The sequence below is a fragment of the Callospermophilus lateralis genome, chromosome 17, assembly GCF_048772815.1.
Source record: "Callospermophilus lateralis isolate mCalLat2 chromosome 17, mCalLat2.hap1, whole genome shotgun sequence".
NCBI classification, from domain to species: domain Eukaryota; kingdom Metazoa; phylum Chordata; class Mammalia; order Rodentia; family Sciuridae; genus Callospermophilus; species Callospermophilus lateralis.
Genome location: NC_135321.1, coordinates 15,069,484 through 15,085,096, shown reverse-complemented (window position 1 = coordinate 15,085,096; position 15,613 = coordinate 15,069,484).

Here is a 15,613-nt window from a genome sequence, read left to right as displayed (position 1 = left end):
ATTGGGGAATAATAATTAGACACAATAACAAGATTCATTGTGACACATTTGTAACATAACATAGTTTGATCAGTTTCAGTCCCTAGTACCTTCTTTTGTCCTCCCTTCTCCCTCTGCTTGATTCCCTTCCTCTTAACTTACTGCCATGAATTCCCTTTTTTTCCTTTTTTTTTTTCTAGCTTCCACATGTGAGGGAAAGCTATGACTCTGAGTCTGGATTTTTTTTTTTTTTTTTTTTGATTAACATGATGTTCTCCTGTTCCACCCAATTTCCTACAAATGACATAATTTTGTTCTTCTTTGTTGCCAAATAAAACTCCATTGCGTGTCTAGACCACATTTCCTTTATCCATGTCTGTTGGCGGACACCTAGGCTGGTTCCATAATTGGCTGTTGGGAATTGCGCTGCTATAAACATGAATATTCATGTCTCTGTCCAGTACACCGACTTTCAGTTTGGGAGGTAAATACCAAGGAGTGGTATAGCTGGGTCATATGGCAGTTATTTTTCTAGTCTTTTGAAGATCCTCTGTACTGATTTTCACAATGATTATACTAATTTATATTCCCTCCACCAACAGTGTATAAGAGTTCTTTTTTGGAAAAATATATTTCTTAAAGAAAAATTCTTGTCTTGCTTTCTCCAACTGTGGTAAAGATGCTAATATTGTTATTTTGTTTACCTTAGAATAATTGGATCATGTCCCCATTTAACTCACTATGACTTTTGAAAACAGATGATTTTAGTGGATAGTGAAGGAGGATTATAAACCTGAGCCAAGTAGTAATTCCAATTCCTTCTGTGCTGCTGATTTAATAAAGATTTCTTTCTGTTCTGAGTTTTTATGTGGCATACAATAAAACGGTGAGAGAAAGTCGGCATTAATATCCAGTGATTAGTTTACTTTCTTGATTACTCACTGAGCACTTGTGTTAGGCACATGGAATTCAGGGTGAATGTGGGACGGTTTATGGGCTTAAGGAATGCCCAGGAAAGTGGGCGGGGAGAGATGGAAATAAATCCGTAATTAGATCAAACATTCATGTTCTGGGCTTTCCAAATAAAGGGTTAAATGTCAAAACATATTTATTATATTCTTACATTATAGTCTTACATATCTGTCCTATCATAGATCTCCTAATTCAGTAGCTGGTCTGCTCATCAAATCTCTAGGAAACAGGCTTGCTTTTTCCCAAATTGTAGATATTCAAAGCCATGAAATGCATAGTCCTTGCTTTTGAAGTACTCTAAAGGGAAAAAGAAGGTAGAACACAGACTATAGAACAAAATAACTATAGCATCATATAGCTTGGGGTATTTTCTTCCATGAGTAAATTGAAATATCTTAATAGCTTCCTATGAGAATTAAGTAGCTTATATATGTAAACACTTTGGTATGTGCATCACACAGCAAAGCAAGTTAGGAAAGGTACCGTGGTTGTTTTAAGTGGGCGTGGATGCCATGGTAGCACAGAAAAGAGAAACTTGTAAACCAGTTGCTGGGAGACTTGAAGACTATAAGGAGAGGACACACGAGAAGGTAGTTTTTTCAGTTAGCAAATGAAACAAAGGATGCAGAAGGTGTTCTTTGTAGAAACAGTAGCAGTGTATGTGGTGATGCAGGGAAGCAAAGGCACGTGGCATATTCAAGAATCCCCAGTGGCTGATGCGGCCGGGGAGAGGGAGACCATGAGGGAAGAGACTGTTGAGGGATCTTGTAGAAAGTTGGCATTGACTGGGAAGTTTGAACTAATCTAAGGAATACGAGTGATTAAAAAGCACAGCTTTTGCAGTTAGAATGATTTTGGACCAAAACCCAACTATAACACTCACCAATTCTGTTCTTAGCAAGTTATAACTGCTCTCTAAATCACCTTTTCAACATATGTGAAGTAAATGTCTTAGTATTGCTTAGTCACAGGTAGTTGGTAATAAGATAAATTAGAAAATGCGATTAAATAAATATACATGATGTTTGTATAATTTGTTGAATGCTTTTTATTAGCCTAAAAATCATGAGGGTCCCTGGAAGCAAGCAAGTGTTGTGACGGTATTGTAATTGTAGAGTGCTCACAGGACGAGCCACAAAGACACTGGGTTGTGCTTAAGGGATGCAGAGTTTCAACACAGAGCAGATGTTTTTTACTAGGTGAGAAATGAGGAGCCAAGGTCAGAACAATAGACATGGAAGGCATGTGGTGGTGAGTGGTGGAAGGTGGTGGTTGGTGTAGTGGGGGGAGGACAAAGAGATTTTGAAGGAGGCTGAGGCCATAGATTTAGTGATTGCTTCAAGATAAAGGGTATCTAGGTGAGAAGGAGGGGTGTGGGCGTGAGCCATCAAGTGTGTGGCCAGGTGTTAGAGGAGCCAGGAAAGCTAACATGCACCCTGTGGTCAGAGTCACGTTGCGGACCCAAGTCTACATCATGCCCTGTCCAGGGGAGGGTAATTCCAGGCTCAGCATTCATGAATCATTTAGTCCCTTGATTTCTAAAAAAAAAAAAAAAAAAAAAAAAATTTTATTTTGGCAGTGGGAGGAAAGGACTGTTGAACAGACAATAAAATTTGTCAGATGTATGCAAGAATAGAAGCATATCCATAAGGTTTGAAAACTTGGGGCATTATTGATCTAGAGAGAGGAAATTCAGTTGGCAGAAAAATAATATTTTAAAGTAGCTCATACATAAATGAAAGGCAATATGGAAACCTATCAATCTGTAATACTGTTCTTTGTTTTATTTTGATATGGGTGGTAATTGAACTGTTCTTATGTGAAAGGGAGAGAGTCAAAGGGGAAAAGAATGAAAGAGAGAAGATGAAAGGAAGGAGGCAATCAAGGATTAAAAACTTCCTGATGAGATTTTATTGGACAAAATCTATCCACATTTGTACTTTATAACATACACTCCTATAAGAAATCTATAAAAATGCAAGCCTTCATTTCAGAGTACATGGAACAATCCTCTAACATGTGTATTTTACAAATTCTACTTTATTCTATTTTCCTGTAATGATTACTCATAAAAAGAAGTGTTTACATTCTGTGATATATTTATTTATGACTCTACTTGTGTGTAGTATCACTTCAGTGAACACTGTGATTAAGAAGCTTTAAATTATAGTGTTCTCTAGAACCGTGCTGACTTTCTAAATATAGCTTGCAACTTCATGAAGAAAGTTTCCTGAGATTTCTCACTATGAGATACCTCCTATAATAAAACATTTTAGTACATTGCTGGGGGGACTGCAAATTGGTGCAACCAATCTGGAAAGCAGTATGGAGATTCCTTAGAAAACCTGGAATTGAACCACTATTTGACCCAACTATTTCACTCCTCAGTCTATACCCAAAGGACTTAAAAACAGCATACTACAGTGACGCAGCCACATCAATGTTTATAGCAGCTCAATTTACAAGAGCTAAACTGTGGAATCAACCTAAATGCCCTTCAATAGATGAATGGATAAAAAACTGTGGCATATATATACACAATGAAATATTACTCAGCATTAAAACAGAATAAAATTGTAGTATTTTCAGGTAAATGGGTGGAGTTGGAGAATATCATGCTAAGTGAAGTAAGTTTTGGGGATTGGCTAATCCCAAAAAACAAAGGCCGAATGTATTGTTTTATAAGTAGATGCCGATCCATAATGGCGGGGTGGATCATGGGAAAGGAACTTTGGCTAGACAAAGGGGAGGGGGCATAGGAACAGAAAAGATGGTGGAATGAGATGGACATCATCATTGTAGGTACAAGTATGACTGCACATATGGTACAACACTATATCATATATATCCAGAGAAATGAAAAGTTATGCTCCATTTGTGTACAATGAATTGAAATGTATTCTGCTGTCATGTATAATTAATCAGAACAACAACAACAACAACAAAAAATGTTTTAGTCCTTCTGAAGTTCACCCTCTTGCAGAGGGCCTTCATGTGGACGGCTGCCTCACTAGGTGGCAGCAGAAGGGCAACCTGCGTGGTTGCAGTTCTCCATCTGTCTTCTATGAATTCTGTCCTTTGGCACCATCATAGTCCAGTTTCTTGTATTTAACTTTTCTTTTGGAATATTCGTATCATATTTTCCCTGGTGTGTTCTGTGTTCATTTATAAGCCCACAAGGTGAGAAATGAAAAACAGAGAGCCATGTGAACAAGCTGAAGATCTTGCTGTGACAAATAAAAACTTCTCCTATTTATTAGATGGGAAAGAACCAAATAATCAGAACAGGGAAAAAGTTTATTGATTGCAGAACAATCCTACTATGCTTCCTTTATCATCAGCTCTTTGCTATCATCTTCAAACTCCTTTCAAAACAAGCTTCCCTACTGTAAATCTTTTTGCCTACTGCTTTGACTGTCTCTTAGCAGTTGACTTTCTTATTTTAGGAGACGATAAAGTCTAAAAAAGTGAACTTCTTTGATTTCCTTCTGGAATTAAGAATTTGACTCTCTCCTCCCATTCTTGAGAGACATCTTTTCTTCACTTCAAGGGTGATGCCTCCACCTGCTCTCTGGATCCCAGTCCTCCTACTTGCTCAGTGTATTTTCATCACTCACCCTTCTATATTTTCCATCTCATTTTCTCCGTTACTGGTTTCTAGCTACAACCAGTTAAACTTAGCCTGATGTCTCAGATTTAAAACCAACAACAGCAATTGACCCAGCAACAGTACACCACCATTATCATCACCAACATCAACAGCAACACTCCGGTTGCCGTAACTCTCTCTGTTTTTTTTTCTATCTTGCTTTTCACCTTGACTTCCTAAGAAGTTCCCATATTATGTGCCTCCATTGTAACCTGGCTTCTGCTCTTCCCTTTTCTTGTCAATATGGTGATGCTAAATTCTGTAGATAATGTCATTACTTTCTTACAGACTCTACTTCCTCTGCCAAGTCTTCAATTTTGAAATTACTTATCACTTTCCCTAGTTCCTCCTTTTTTCTCACTCAAATGTTCCTTCCCAAATATTCTCCAAACTCATAGCTATAATGAGCACCTGTATGTTAATGATATGCTGATGGGGTGATTTTATAATGACATGCTAATAACATGTTGATGATGTCTGATAGTGTGCTGATAACACTGATGATTTCCTCATGAACAATAGAATTTGCTACCAAGCTCATCATATCCTAAGCTGAAATCATCCCTATCAAGCCTTTTCCTCTTTTTATGTTTTCTAGCTCAGTGAATGGTGCCAAAATCCATCCAATTCCCTCCATCAGAAAACAAATAAGCATCTTCAACTTTTCCTTTGCTCTTACTGCCTAACAAATCAGAATGTGCTATTGAGTGCATTGCTTCAGTCTTGCTTGTGTCTGTTCATTTCTATCAGCATGACTGACTCTATTTCATCACAATCTGTTATCCAGATGACATCTTGCTTATCTGGGTGCCCTGCCTCTAACATTGTACACCTCCAAATATGTCCCTCTATTGCAGCAGCGCGATTACTCTCCTGTGAAGTCCTCCTACAGTTTCTTACAGTAAATTCTGACCTTAAATTGGCTTGTGAGTTGCTTTTAGGTCCATCTCTGAACTCTTTCCTGCTTCTTTCACATGTGCAAAACATGCTGCTTTCTTTCTGTACTTCTCTTTTGCTAGAACTTTGGATCTTCCCCTTTAAACACTCTCTTCCTTCATGCCCTCTCTTCTCCTATATCTTGCACACTATCTTGGCTAACCTCTGTCCACAGTCATATCTTAGTTTTAGTGGTACTTCTGACAAGCTTTCTCTGATTGCTTCCCTCCTACTGGGTCAAATGTTCCTGCTGGTCTCTTGGTTGCAGCTAGATTGTCTGGAAGTAGATGTTGAGATGGAGATTGGTGTGTGATTTATTTTTTATAGACCAACTCCAGTGAAAGCAAGAGACCAGGACTGAGCAATTACAATGTAGGCAAGGCAAAGCTTTGGCCAACTAGCATGATACCCTGAAGTGAGTACAGTCCAGTAGGGTTTTCTGTTTGAGGCTGAAATATTCCAACTCTGTTCCCTCTTCTTTGACTCTTTCATGGACACTAGCTGCTGTAAGATGACCACACTCCCCACATTTGGGCTCCACACCACTCACTGAAAGGGAACCTGGGCAATACACCCCCATGCTTACCACACACTTGTACATTGGAAAACTGCACCATTGAGTCTCATTTGATGTGCTTTTTAATTTTTTTTGTAGATGGACACAATACCTTTATTTTATTTATTTATTTTTATGTGGCACATACCGAGCAAGTACTCTACCACTGAGCCACAACCCCAGCCTCCCATGTGCTTTGTGATTGTTGACCAACATGATTATTATCGACCAACAATAAATATTAATAAGAGTGGAATGTATACAGGTACTCCAATTTTTTATTTACTTTCTATAAGCGTCATAAGATAATGAAGAATTTTGAGACGTGTTCATCATTGTGTTTCAGTATATAGCAGAGGACTGACACACAATAGTCACTCAATCAATATTTATTAAATCATTGGATTTGGGGATTTATTTTCTCCTGATTGCTAAATATTTCTTTACATCTTAGCTCAATTTTATCTTGGTTTAGAGTTGTCCTAAGATTCTAATTATAACACAGTAAAAATAAAAAACATTTTAGGGCAACACTCCCATTTATTCCTGGAGAGGGTTCAGATATCTAAAAATAGAAAAATTCTATGTAACTGCACAGTATTAATTATAGTAGGAGACTGTATTCCAGACATAAAATACTTCAGGGAGCCTTTTATATTTTATTCTGATCTGCCTGTCCTTCCCAACCACCAGTTCCATCAGCTAGGAGAAATTTTGGGGTATCCATATAAGCTAAAACACATATATCCATATATGGGATTTGCTTCTTAATACAAAACTGTGCTATTTGTGATACCTCTATAGAAAGGCAGTAAGAGAAACCCTGATGGCATGGCACGTATAAGAATTGTCAATCACACATCATCAGAGGGTGTTGAATTGCCCAAGAATTACACTAGAAAATGGAGGTTTTCTCTTAAATATCAGTGAGCATCTTAACTGGAACCTATTTCCTTTTTGACAATTACAATAATGACATTTACTGAGCATAGAACAAAATGTTGGCTTTATTAGGAAGGATTCATGTTCATTTTATTTGCATATGACTACAGTAATTAAGAGTTGTCTAGTCAGTTGTTAGACACTATTTGATAGCCCTATTGTTTAATAATGCCCTTCAGGGTTTATATTTCTAGTTACCATCAGAACTGAAGCCTAATATCACAAAGGGAATTTCAATTCCATTTAAAATTTTGTGGTTCACTCTTCACTAAACCTTGGGCAATTCCATACCCTCTGATGATGTGTGACTGACAATTCTTATATGTGCCATCTTATCAGGGTTTCTCTTACTGCCTTTCTATAGAGGTGTCACGAATAGCACAGTCTTATATTAAGAAGCAAAACACATATTCTTTGTTGGGTTTTAGCAGTCATCATACTTCTCTTTTCCCCTTAGCAGTGAAGTGAATGTTGTGGTGCTTAGATATCCACTTTATTTAGAAGCAACTTGTATCTAGTGCTATCTAATGTTAAATTCAGGGTTAAAATATTTTGGTGATTTTTAGGGTATTGATCTAAATATGTGCTCTTATGTACTTTCTCTAGCCTAAGACAGCAGATAAATGAAAGACCAGCTACTAAACTGATGTTCTTAAATTAAACAAACCTGCTTCTCTCATTGACCAACATGGCTATTAATAACAGAGTGGAATGCATGTGGATGCTCCAATTATTCATGCATCAAGTATCTATGACAAATACTAAATCAGCAGTTTATATCTAATCCAAGAGGTATTCTTCTTCATGTTTTTCTTTACATAAAATATTATATATATATTTAACTCAGGGCATGCAAAAATACTTCTAAAACTGAAAATCCATCCTGAAAGGGAAATCTGCAAAAATTGTCTTTCTGTATATCAAAGTTAAACAGAAACATTTTCTATTTTGAAAAATCTTCTGCTCTCAGTTAACTATATTGATATTTGTTTCTACCAGAATGAATAATTTAATATTAGGTTGGAAATTCAATATAAGTTATGAGTGCTACTTAAATCAGAATAAAGCACTATGAACTTAGGTTGGCTAAGATAGACATAATAACAAGTGGCATGTAACAGTAAAATTTTTAGTAAAAGGAAAAAAAGGAAGAATTATTTAGAATTTAGACATAAAATCTAGTGAAGGGTCCCTCAGAGGCTCTGGAAGCAGGGTGACCTCTCAAATGCTGTTCTGGGTTTCTTAGATGTCCTTTGATGTCGATTCTCTTCAGTTCTTCAATCTGTCATAGAAGCCAAGCTTCTGATTTGTACCTTTTGCATTAGTCATTTTTGCTTTCATCCCTCAGATATTTTTGGCCACTTGCTTGGTTCTAAAAAATTTAGAAGACCTAAACATAGGCCATAATGCTTCACATCTTGGGTCTAAGTGCTGTGTAATCAGGTATCCCAGGCATTCCTCTATGGATACTATCTCCTGACAATTTGCATGGTGGATCATGTACCATCATATGTGTCAGTGAGAGTAAATTCCGAGATAGCTGTGTGTTCAAATACAAAAAAAAGTCTATAAAAGGAAAAAAAAAACTATAGCAAATTCTGTATCAAAATGAGATTTTCCACTTTAGAATTTCTTCTAGATGTTTCTTATAAAAATTATAAGATGACCTTGGAAAAATTAAACTAGTTAATTTCACTTCAGCAGTGGCAAAATGAAATAATGATAATCTTCCACTGAGTAAAACCAAATTTATCCCTTGTTTTCATGTGTTACTTATACAAAAGCCTTCTCAAAAATATTAATATGAAATGCCATATTAGGAAAGAACGGAAAGCCTGTGCTATTTTAAAGTATATCCATAAAGTTGTTGATGCTTCTTAAATCAAGAAACGAAGCTTAATTCCTTTTCTTTTGAGTGTCTCTGAATTAGCATCTCACTTCTAATAAATTGAGTAAAGTGGAAGTGATCACTTGCTTTGGGAGAAGCCAGCCGCTCTGTGACATGTGGCCTTATGGAGAAGCTCTTGTGGTGAGAAATAGAGGACCTAGCCACACCCCTCAATAAGTGGAGGCTTCTTGGCAACAGGGATGGAATGGGTCACCTTGCAAGTGGAGCCTCCAGCTCCAGCCAGGCTTTGGGCAGCTCTGGCTCACATCTTAACACCAACCTGAGCCAGAACCACCCCGTGAAATGAGTCCTAAATTCCTAACCAACAGAAACTGTCAGATAATATGTGATTATGGCTTTAAGCTGCTAAATTTTGGGATAAGTTGTTACACAGCATTGGAGAACTAATTCCAACACAAAGACAACTCTGTGAAGGCAAAAAATGTTTCTGTTTCAAGAAAAATTTTAAGTGAAACAAAAATGTGGTGATCTAATAGATAAGAATCTAACAGATGGAGAACATATTCAGTTATCTTACTTTATAATGGAAAAGGCTCCCCAATTCCATGGATTTTTTTTTCTAGTCTGGCATGAGTTGCTGAGTACACTCTCTGCCCTTGGTCCTTAAATGTCAAGAAAGATGTACTTTGTAAGAAACAGGATTTGAGTTGACCATATTTGAGAATTTTGTGAGGAAATAGAAGCAAAATATGAAACTTTTTTCATTTTTTAAGGTACAATTTTTTTTCTGCCTCTCCTAGAAAAAAAATTCGTTAAGTTACTGCCAGAGGAGGCTCTTATTAATATATTTTTAAAAGAAAAAAAATAGAGCCCATGTAGAATTATTTCCAGGTACAGTTGATTAATGATTTAGTGGAGTTGGCACAAATTCTTGGCCAAAAAAAGGACGAATGCCTCTTGTTCAAAAAGAACATTCTCCATTATAAATCCTGATGAATAATCACTGGCTATTTTAGCTGAGGCCATTGTGTATAAGGAGATTGGTAAACAAGTACATATTTCAACAGTATAAGTTTTTGTTGTTGTTGTTGTTGTTTTTTTTTTTTTTGGTATAAAAACCTTCACAGTTTCACTGCAGGTATAAATTTGAAGACATTCAAAAACATACTTATTTGAAGGCAACTATTGTTCGATGAAGTCCCTTTTTTCTTTATCTTTTTTAGTCTTCAATGATTAAAAACCAGGTCAAGATGACTTCATGCCATGAGAACTAAGATATTGACATGATGTATTTTCAAGTTTCTAAATCATATTGGATTTTCTTGACGTGAGCCATGTCAACAAAACAAGTTGGAACCAGCTGTAGAAATAAAGGAGAAAAAAAACAGTGAAAAGGAAAAGAAAGTCATACATGTGCCCATGTTCAACTTAACAATTGCAATCTTTTAGTCAAACCAGAGCGCAGCGGGCCTTAATTTAGAATTTTATCTTTGAGAAGAATTAAAAGTTTTATTAACATTTGGATTTAATTCTTTCCTTTTATTTTCTAAAAAGAAAGAAAGTGGCTTAATTTTTCATGAAAGCAGGAGATGAAGGGAAGCAAATCAATTTTCTATTCCCTGTGAAATTCGTGTCCAGTAGAAAATGCTCTGCATTTGTCTACAAATGTGCTTTTGGGTTCAGAGTGCCATTGCTTCCAACAAGGAAATCTCAAAGTGATCTTTGACCTCCCAAATTTAATATCCCTTGTTGACACATTTTGTTCCTTCCGTTTCATTCTTCGGGGAGCATTTTTAGAGGTCATTCAAATTTTACTCAGTTCAGCTCCATTTTATCGGAAAACATATCCATTGATCCCCTTGGACAAAAATAAGTTGGGTGAATTAAATTTTGCAAAGAGTTATTTATTTTTTCTATTATAAATGTGTAATGTGAATGAAATGTCATATTTATTGTAGCTACACTGACAAAACTAGAATCACCTGAAAACTTTGAAACTACATCATTAAATATATCCTTAAATTTTGTAAAAAGAAAAGTATTACGTCTATTTTTGAGATTAAGGGTGAAGCCCAGTTGCCTCCATTAGAAGTGCTGTAATAATATAACACACCTGCTGTAGAAGTTTAAGCAGTGTTTCCTATAGTTCATTATCTTCCCTTATACAGGCCATCCTAAAAAAATTTCACACAGTGACATCTTTAAAATTAGAATGAATTAAAACTCTATAAAATGTATCATAAAATGAACATACCTAGAATAAGTTATCAGCAATATTTCTATGATGCACTGAGAGTAATATCTGTCATAATAGTTTATATTAACAGTATGTTTATATTAAATTAGGATTTGGATGACATTTGCTTATTTTTTTTCTTCACAGGAAGTCATCAAGGATGATGCTCCATGAGTGTTTTTATTGCTCAACAAGGAGGGCTATTGGCAGTTTAACAGCGAGCAGGGTTTTCCTCACTTATAAAACAACTGACTTATAAATGCTGTCTAATACCTTATCAGTGAGCTACCTGGCATGTGAATTTTTTTTTAAAGTCTAGGTTGCCAGGAAAAAAATCCATTTAAATTTCAAATGTTGACAAACTATTATGCTCTAATAATTAGAAATATTATACTCCAATCAACACTATACTAAAGTTCCCTTCTCTTTGCATAATCATCAACACTTATTATCTTGGCCTTTTGGAAAAAGCCATCCTAATAGGTGTGAGATGATATGTCTTTGGAGTTTTGGTTACCTAGATGACCAGTGATACCAAACACCTCTTCATAGACTTGCTGGCAATTGTTGTCTTTGAAGAAATTTCCATTTGGGTTCTTGGTCCATTTTTAAATTTGGTTATTCACTGTTTTACTATTGAGTTGAGTTCCTTATATATTTTGGATATTAACCCCTTGTCAGATACATGGTTTGCAAATATTTTCTCCCAATTTGTAGGCTGTCTTTTCATTTTGTTGGTTGATTCCTTTACTATGCTGAAGCTTTTTAGTTCTATGTTAACTGAAAATATTTTACTAAATATACATGATTAAATATTAAAAATGAAAATTTAGAATATTTCATGGAAAGCATGCATTTTATGTAGTACACTGTATATTTCAACACAAGCTCTTTTCTATCTTCCTCATATAAACAATGTATAAATGAAAATACTTTGAATATGTGCATTTTTCCAAGTGGCTTCTGGAAAGGTTACTCCAATTTTCATTTCTATTAGGAACAATGTTCATTCTCTATTAGTGACAATAAAAATCCTCTCATTGGGAAAAAGTAGACCCAAATCTTCATCACATCAGGTTAGGCCCCAACTTTCTTAACAAGAAATAAAATCAAGACTTAATAAATGGGATGGATAAGAAAAATAAAAAAAATGTGTCACATTAGATTGGATAGAGAGAAAGGATGGGAGAGGAGGGGAGGAGTAGGGAGGATAGGAAGGGCAGCAGAATAGAATAGACAATTCGATTGATGTACGTATATTCCATGTATGTATTATATGTCAAAATGCATTCTGCTGTCATGTATGACTAAAAAATAAATAAATAAAAATCAATCAATCAATCAATCAATAAATAAATGGGATGGACTCAAACTAACAAGCTTTTTCTCAGCAAAAGAAACAATCAGTGAGTTAAAGACAGAGCCTACATTTTGGGAGCAAATTTTTGCCACACACCCATCAGATAGAGCACTAATCTCCAGGATATATAAAGATCTCAAAAAATTTAAAGCCAGAAAAACAAACAACCAATCAATAAATGGGCTAAGGAGCTGAATGGACACTTCTCAGTAGATATATACTTGATCAACAAATATATGAAAAAACATTCAACATCTCTAGTAATTAGAGAAATGTAAATCAAAACTACTATAAGATTTCATCTCACACCAGTCATAATGGCAGCTATCAAGAATACAGACACCATAAGTGTTGGAGAGAATATGTGGAAAAGGCACATCCATACATTGTTGGTAGGACTGAAAATTGGTGCAAGTAGTATGGATCTGGAAAGTAGTATGGAGATTCCTTAGAAAAGTTGGAATGGAACCACCATTTGACCCAACTATCCCACTCCTTGGTCTATACACAAAAGAATTAAAATCAGCATACTATAGGAATGCAGCCACATCATTGTTTAATTCATACTTCATAATAATCAATTCATAATGTTTAATTAATAATAATCAATTCATAATAGCTAAACTGTGGACCAACTTAGATGCCCCTACAATAGATGAATGGATAAATAAACTGTGATATATATACACAATGGAATATTAGTAGGCATTAAAAGAGAATAAAATGATGGCATTTGCAGGTAAATGGATGGAACTGGAAAATATCATGCTAAGTGAATTAAGCCAGTCCCCAAAATAAAAGGCCATATGTTCTCTCTGATAAGTGGATGCCGTTCCATAATGGGGAAGGGGCCTGGGGGCAGGAAAGATGGTGGAATGAGATGGACATCATTACCCTAATGTACATGTATGACTGCACACATGGTGCAATGCTACATCATGTATAACTAAAGAAATGAAAAGTAGTGCTGCAATTGTGTACAATGCACCAAAATGCATTTTGCTGCAATATATACCTAATTAAAATAAATATTTTTTTAAAGCCCTCTAATTAATATTCTGTACTTAATTTTTTAAAAACATATCCCTTTCTGTTGATAGTTTGTGCCATCTTTCTCAATTTGAAAAATCAAAGGTTAACTAATTATTTTGTAACAATAATGTGTTCCCACTTAAAGTGTTCCTTCCTTCCCTCCCTTGCTCCTTCTTTTTCCATTTTTAAAACTTGTGGCTCTCCAGTACATCCCTTTTATTCCAGAAATTAGATATCTCCCTATATATTTTCAAGAATCAGACAGTATTAAAGATTTATCTCTTTCCAATAAGTATTCAAGAAAAGTGAAAATTATTCAAGCTGAGTTAAAATTAATTTTACTGATCTTTCTTATGCTTAAGACATGGCAAATAATTTATTGATATTTCCAAAGTAAAGGTAAAAAATGTTGACTAGGGCTATTTTAGATGCTAGTTGAGCACTTCAGTTTTAGATACTTAAGAAAGAATTTCTATTTAATTAAATGAATAGTGAAATCATACTGACAATTTAAGATTTCCTAAAAGACATGCCAGTAAATAGCTATGAAGTATGTAAAGTTTATCTCTACAAAATGTGTCTCTATATTGATTACAAATGCAGAAAAAATAGATTTTTCTTTTAGCCGCCCTCCACATTAGTATTTGGCTCTAATTTCAGAATTTTCTCCCAACTTACTATTCTGTGGGTTAGAAATGAAGACAACACAAGCTGAGTATATCAAAGACATTAAAAATGGTAGAAAGGATCCATAATGGTATATATCAGAAGAATAATGTATCATATTCCCTATTAGATGTAGGCAATCAGGTTGGACACAAGAGACATTGTAAGAGTGGGAGCACTAGAGTTGGGCACAGGGCCATCCCTCTGTGGCCTGGCCATGCCATTCAACTTCTCAAAGCCTTGAATTTTTATATGTGACAAGAAATCACTACCATCATCCCATAGGTTACTGTGAAAGTTGAGCAAGATAGTTCGTGAGCAGCAACCCTCCCAATGGCTAATGCAAAAGAAGTGTTTATCCATCATCTCTTCTTAGGTGTTGTGACTGACACAAAAGAAATGTTTAACCATTATCTCTTATGATTATTTCTAATACCAGAGGAAGTGACACAGTGGCTGAGGATTCCTTCTTGTTTTCTGAAGGAAACCCTCCCTGGGATAGAGAAAAGTGGTTCAGGGGTATGCTCAGGACTCCTGTAAACCATGGGTGATCCTCCAAACATGTGGGTTGGAAACTTACAGAATCATAATTTTGTTTCAGTTTGACATCCTTGGATCGTTTGTTTGCAGAAATACTCATTTGATAATAAATGTGGCTGATCAAACAACCTATTCCTTACAAAGAATACCTGCATGTGAGAACCTGATCAGAAAATATAAACTTAAATTGATTCCAGAAAAACTATGATATAAGTAGTTTAGGGAAGTTAAACATAAGAAAGAGTAGATGAAAGAAGTGTTGCTCCTTCTTTCTTGTATATTTAATAGATTTTCTAGGCCAGTAGTTGTCCATAAATTGTCCTGATAGAACAAGAGGATCCTCCATGGAGGGATAATTATTTTATTTTCATCACTCACAGTCCTTCTGTCACTGTATCCAAATTTATGCCCCAGGAAAGGAACAGCATGACCTGCCTAGAACATGGAAATAATTGCTCAGTTTGAGTTTAAAAGCAGAGTTCCTAAAAGTCTACAGTGTGAAAATCATCTTACAGAGACTTTATTTTACTAAAGAAAATAATATTTTCTGAGACTTCTCTAAATTGTCTTTTCTCGGTCAACTTAAAGCCTAAAGGATTGAGCATAAAGAAAACAACTGGGGAGATAAAAAGAGAGTATGACATAAGAGAATGTAGGAAGGAGAGCCTGGACTTAGCCAGATTAAGTAGGGGCAATAAGTCATAAGGGGATATCCTGACTCTTACCCAAGACTCAAGATATTTAGGGGAGAAGGCATAAATATCCAGATAGGTTGAGAGAAATATTATGAGAACATGGGTGTTAGACATCTCTGGGTACAGCCTCTAAGAGAACTTGCACATATCAGATGGTTCAATATGGTAGCCAGTGTGGCTTGGAGGTGGAAGAAGAGCTAG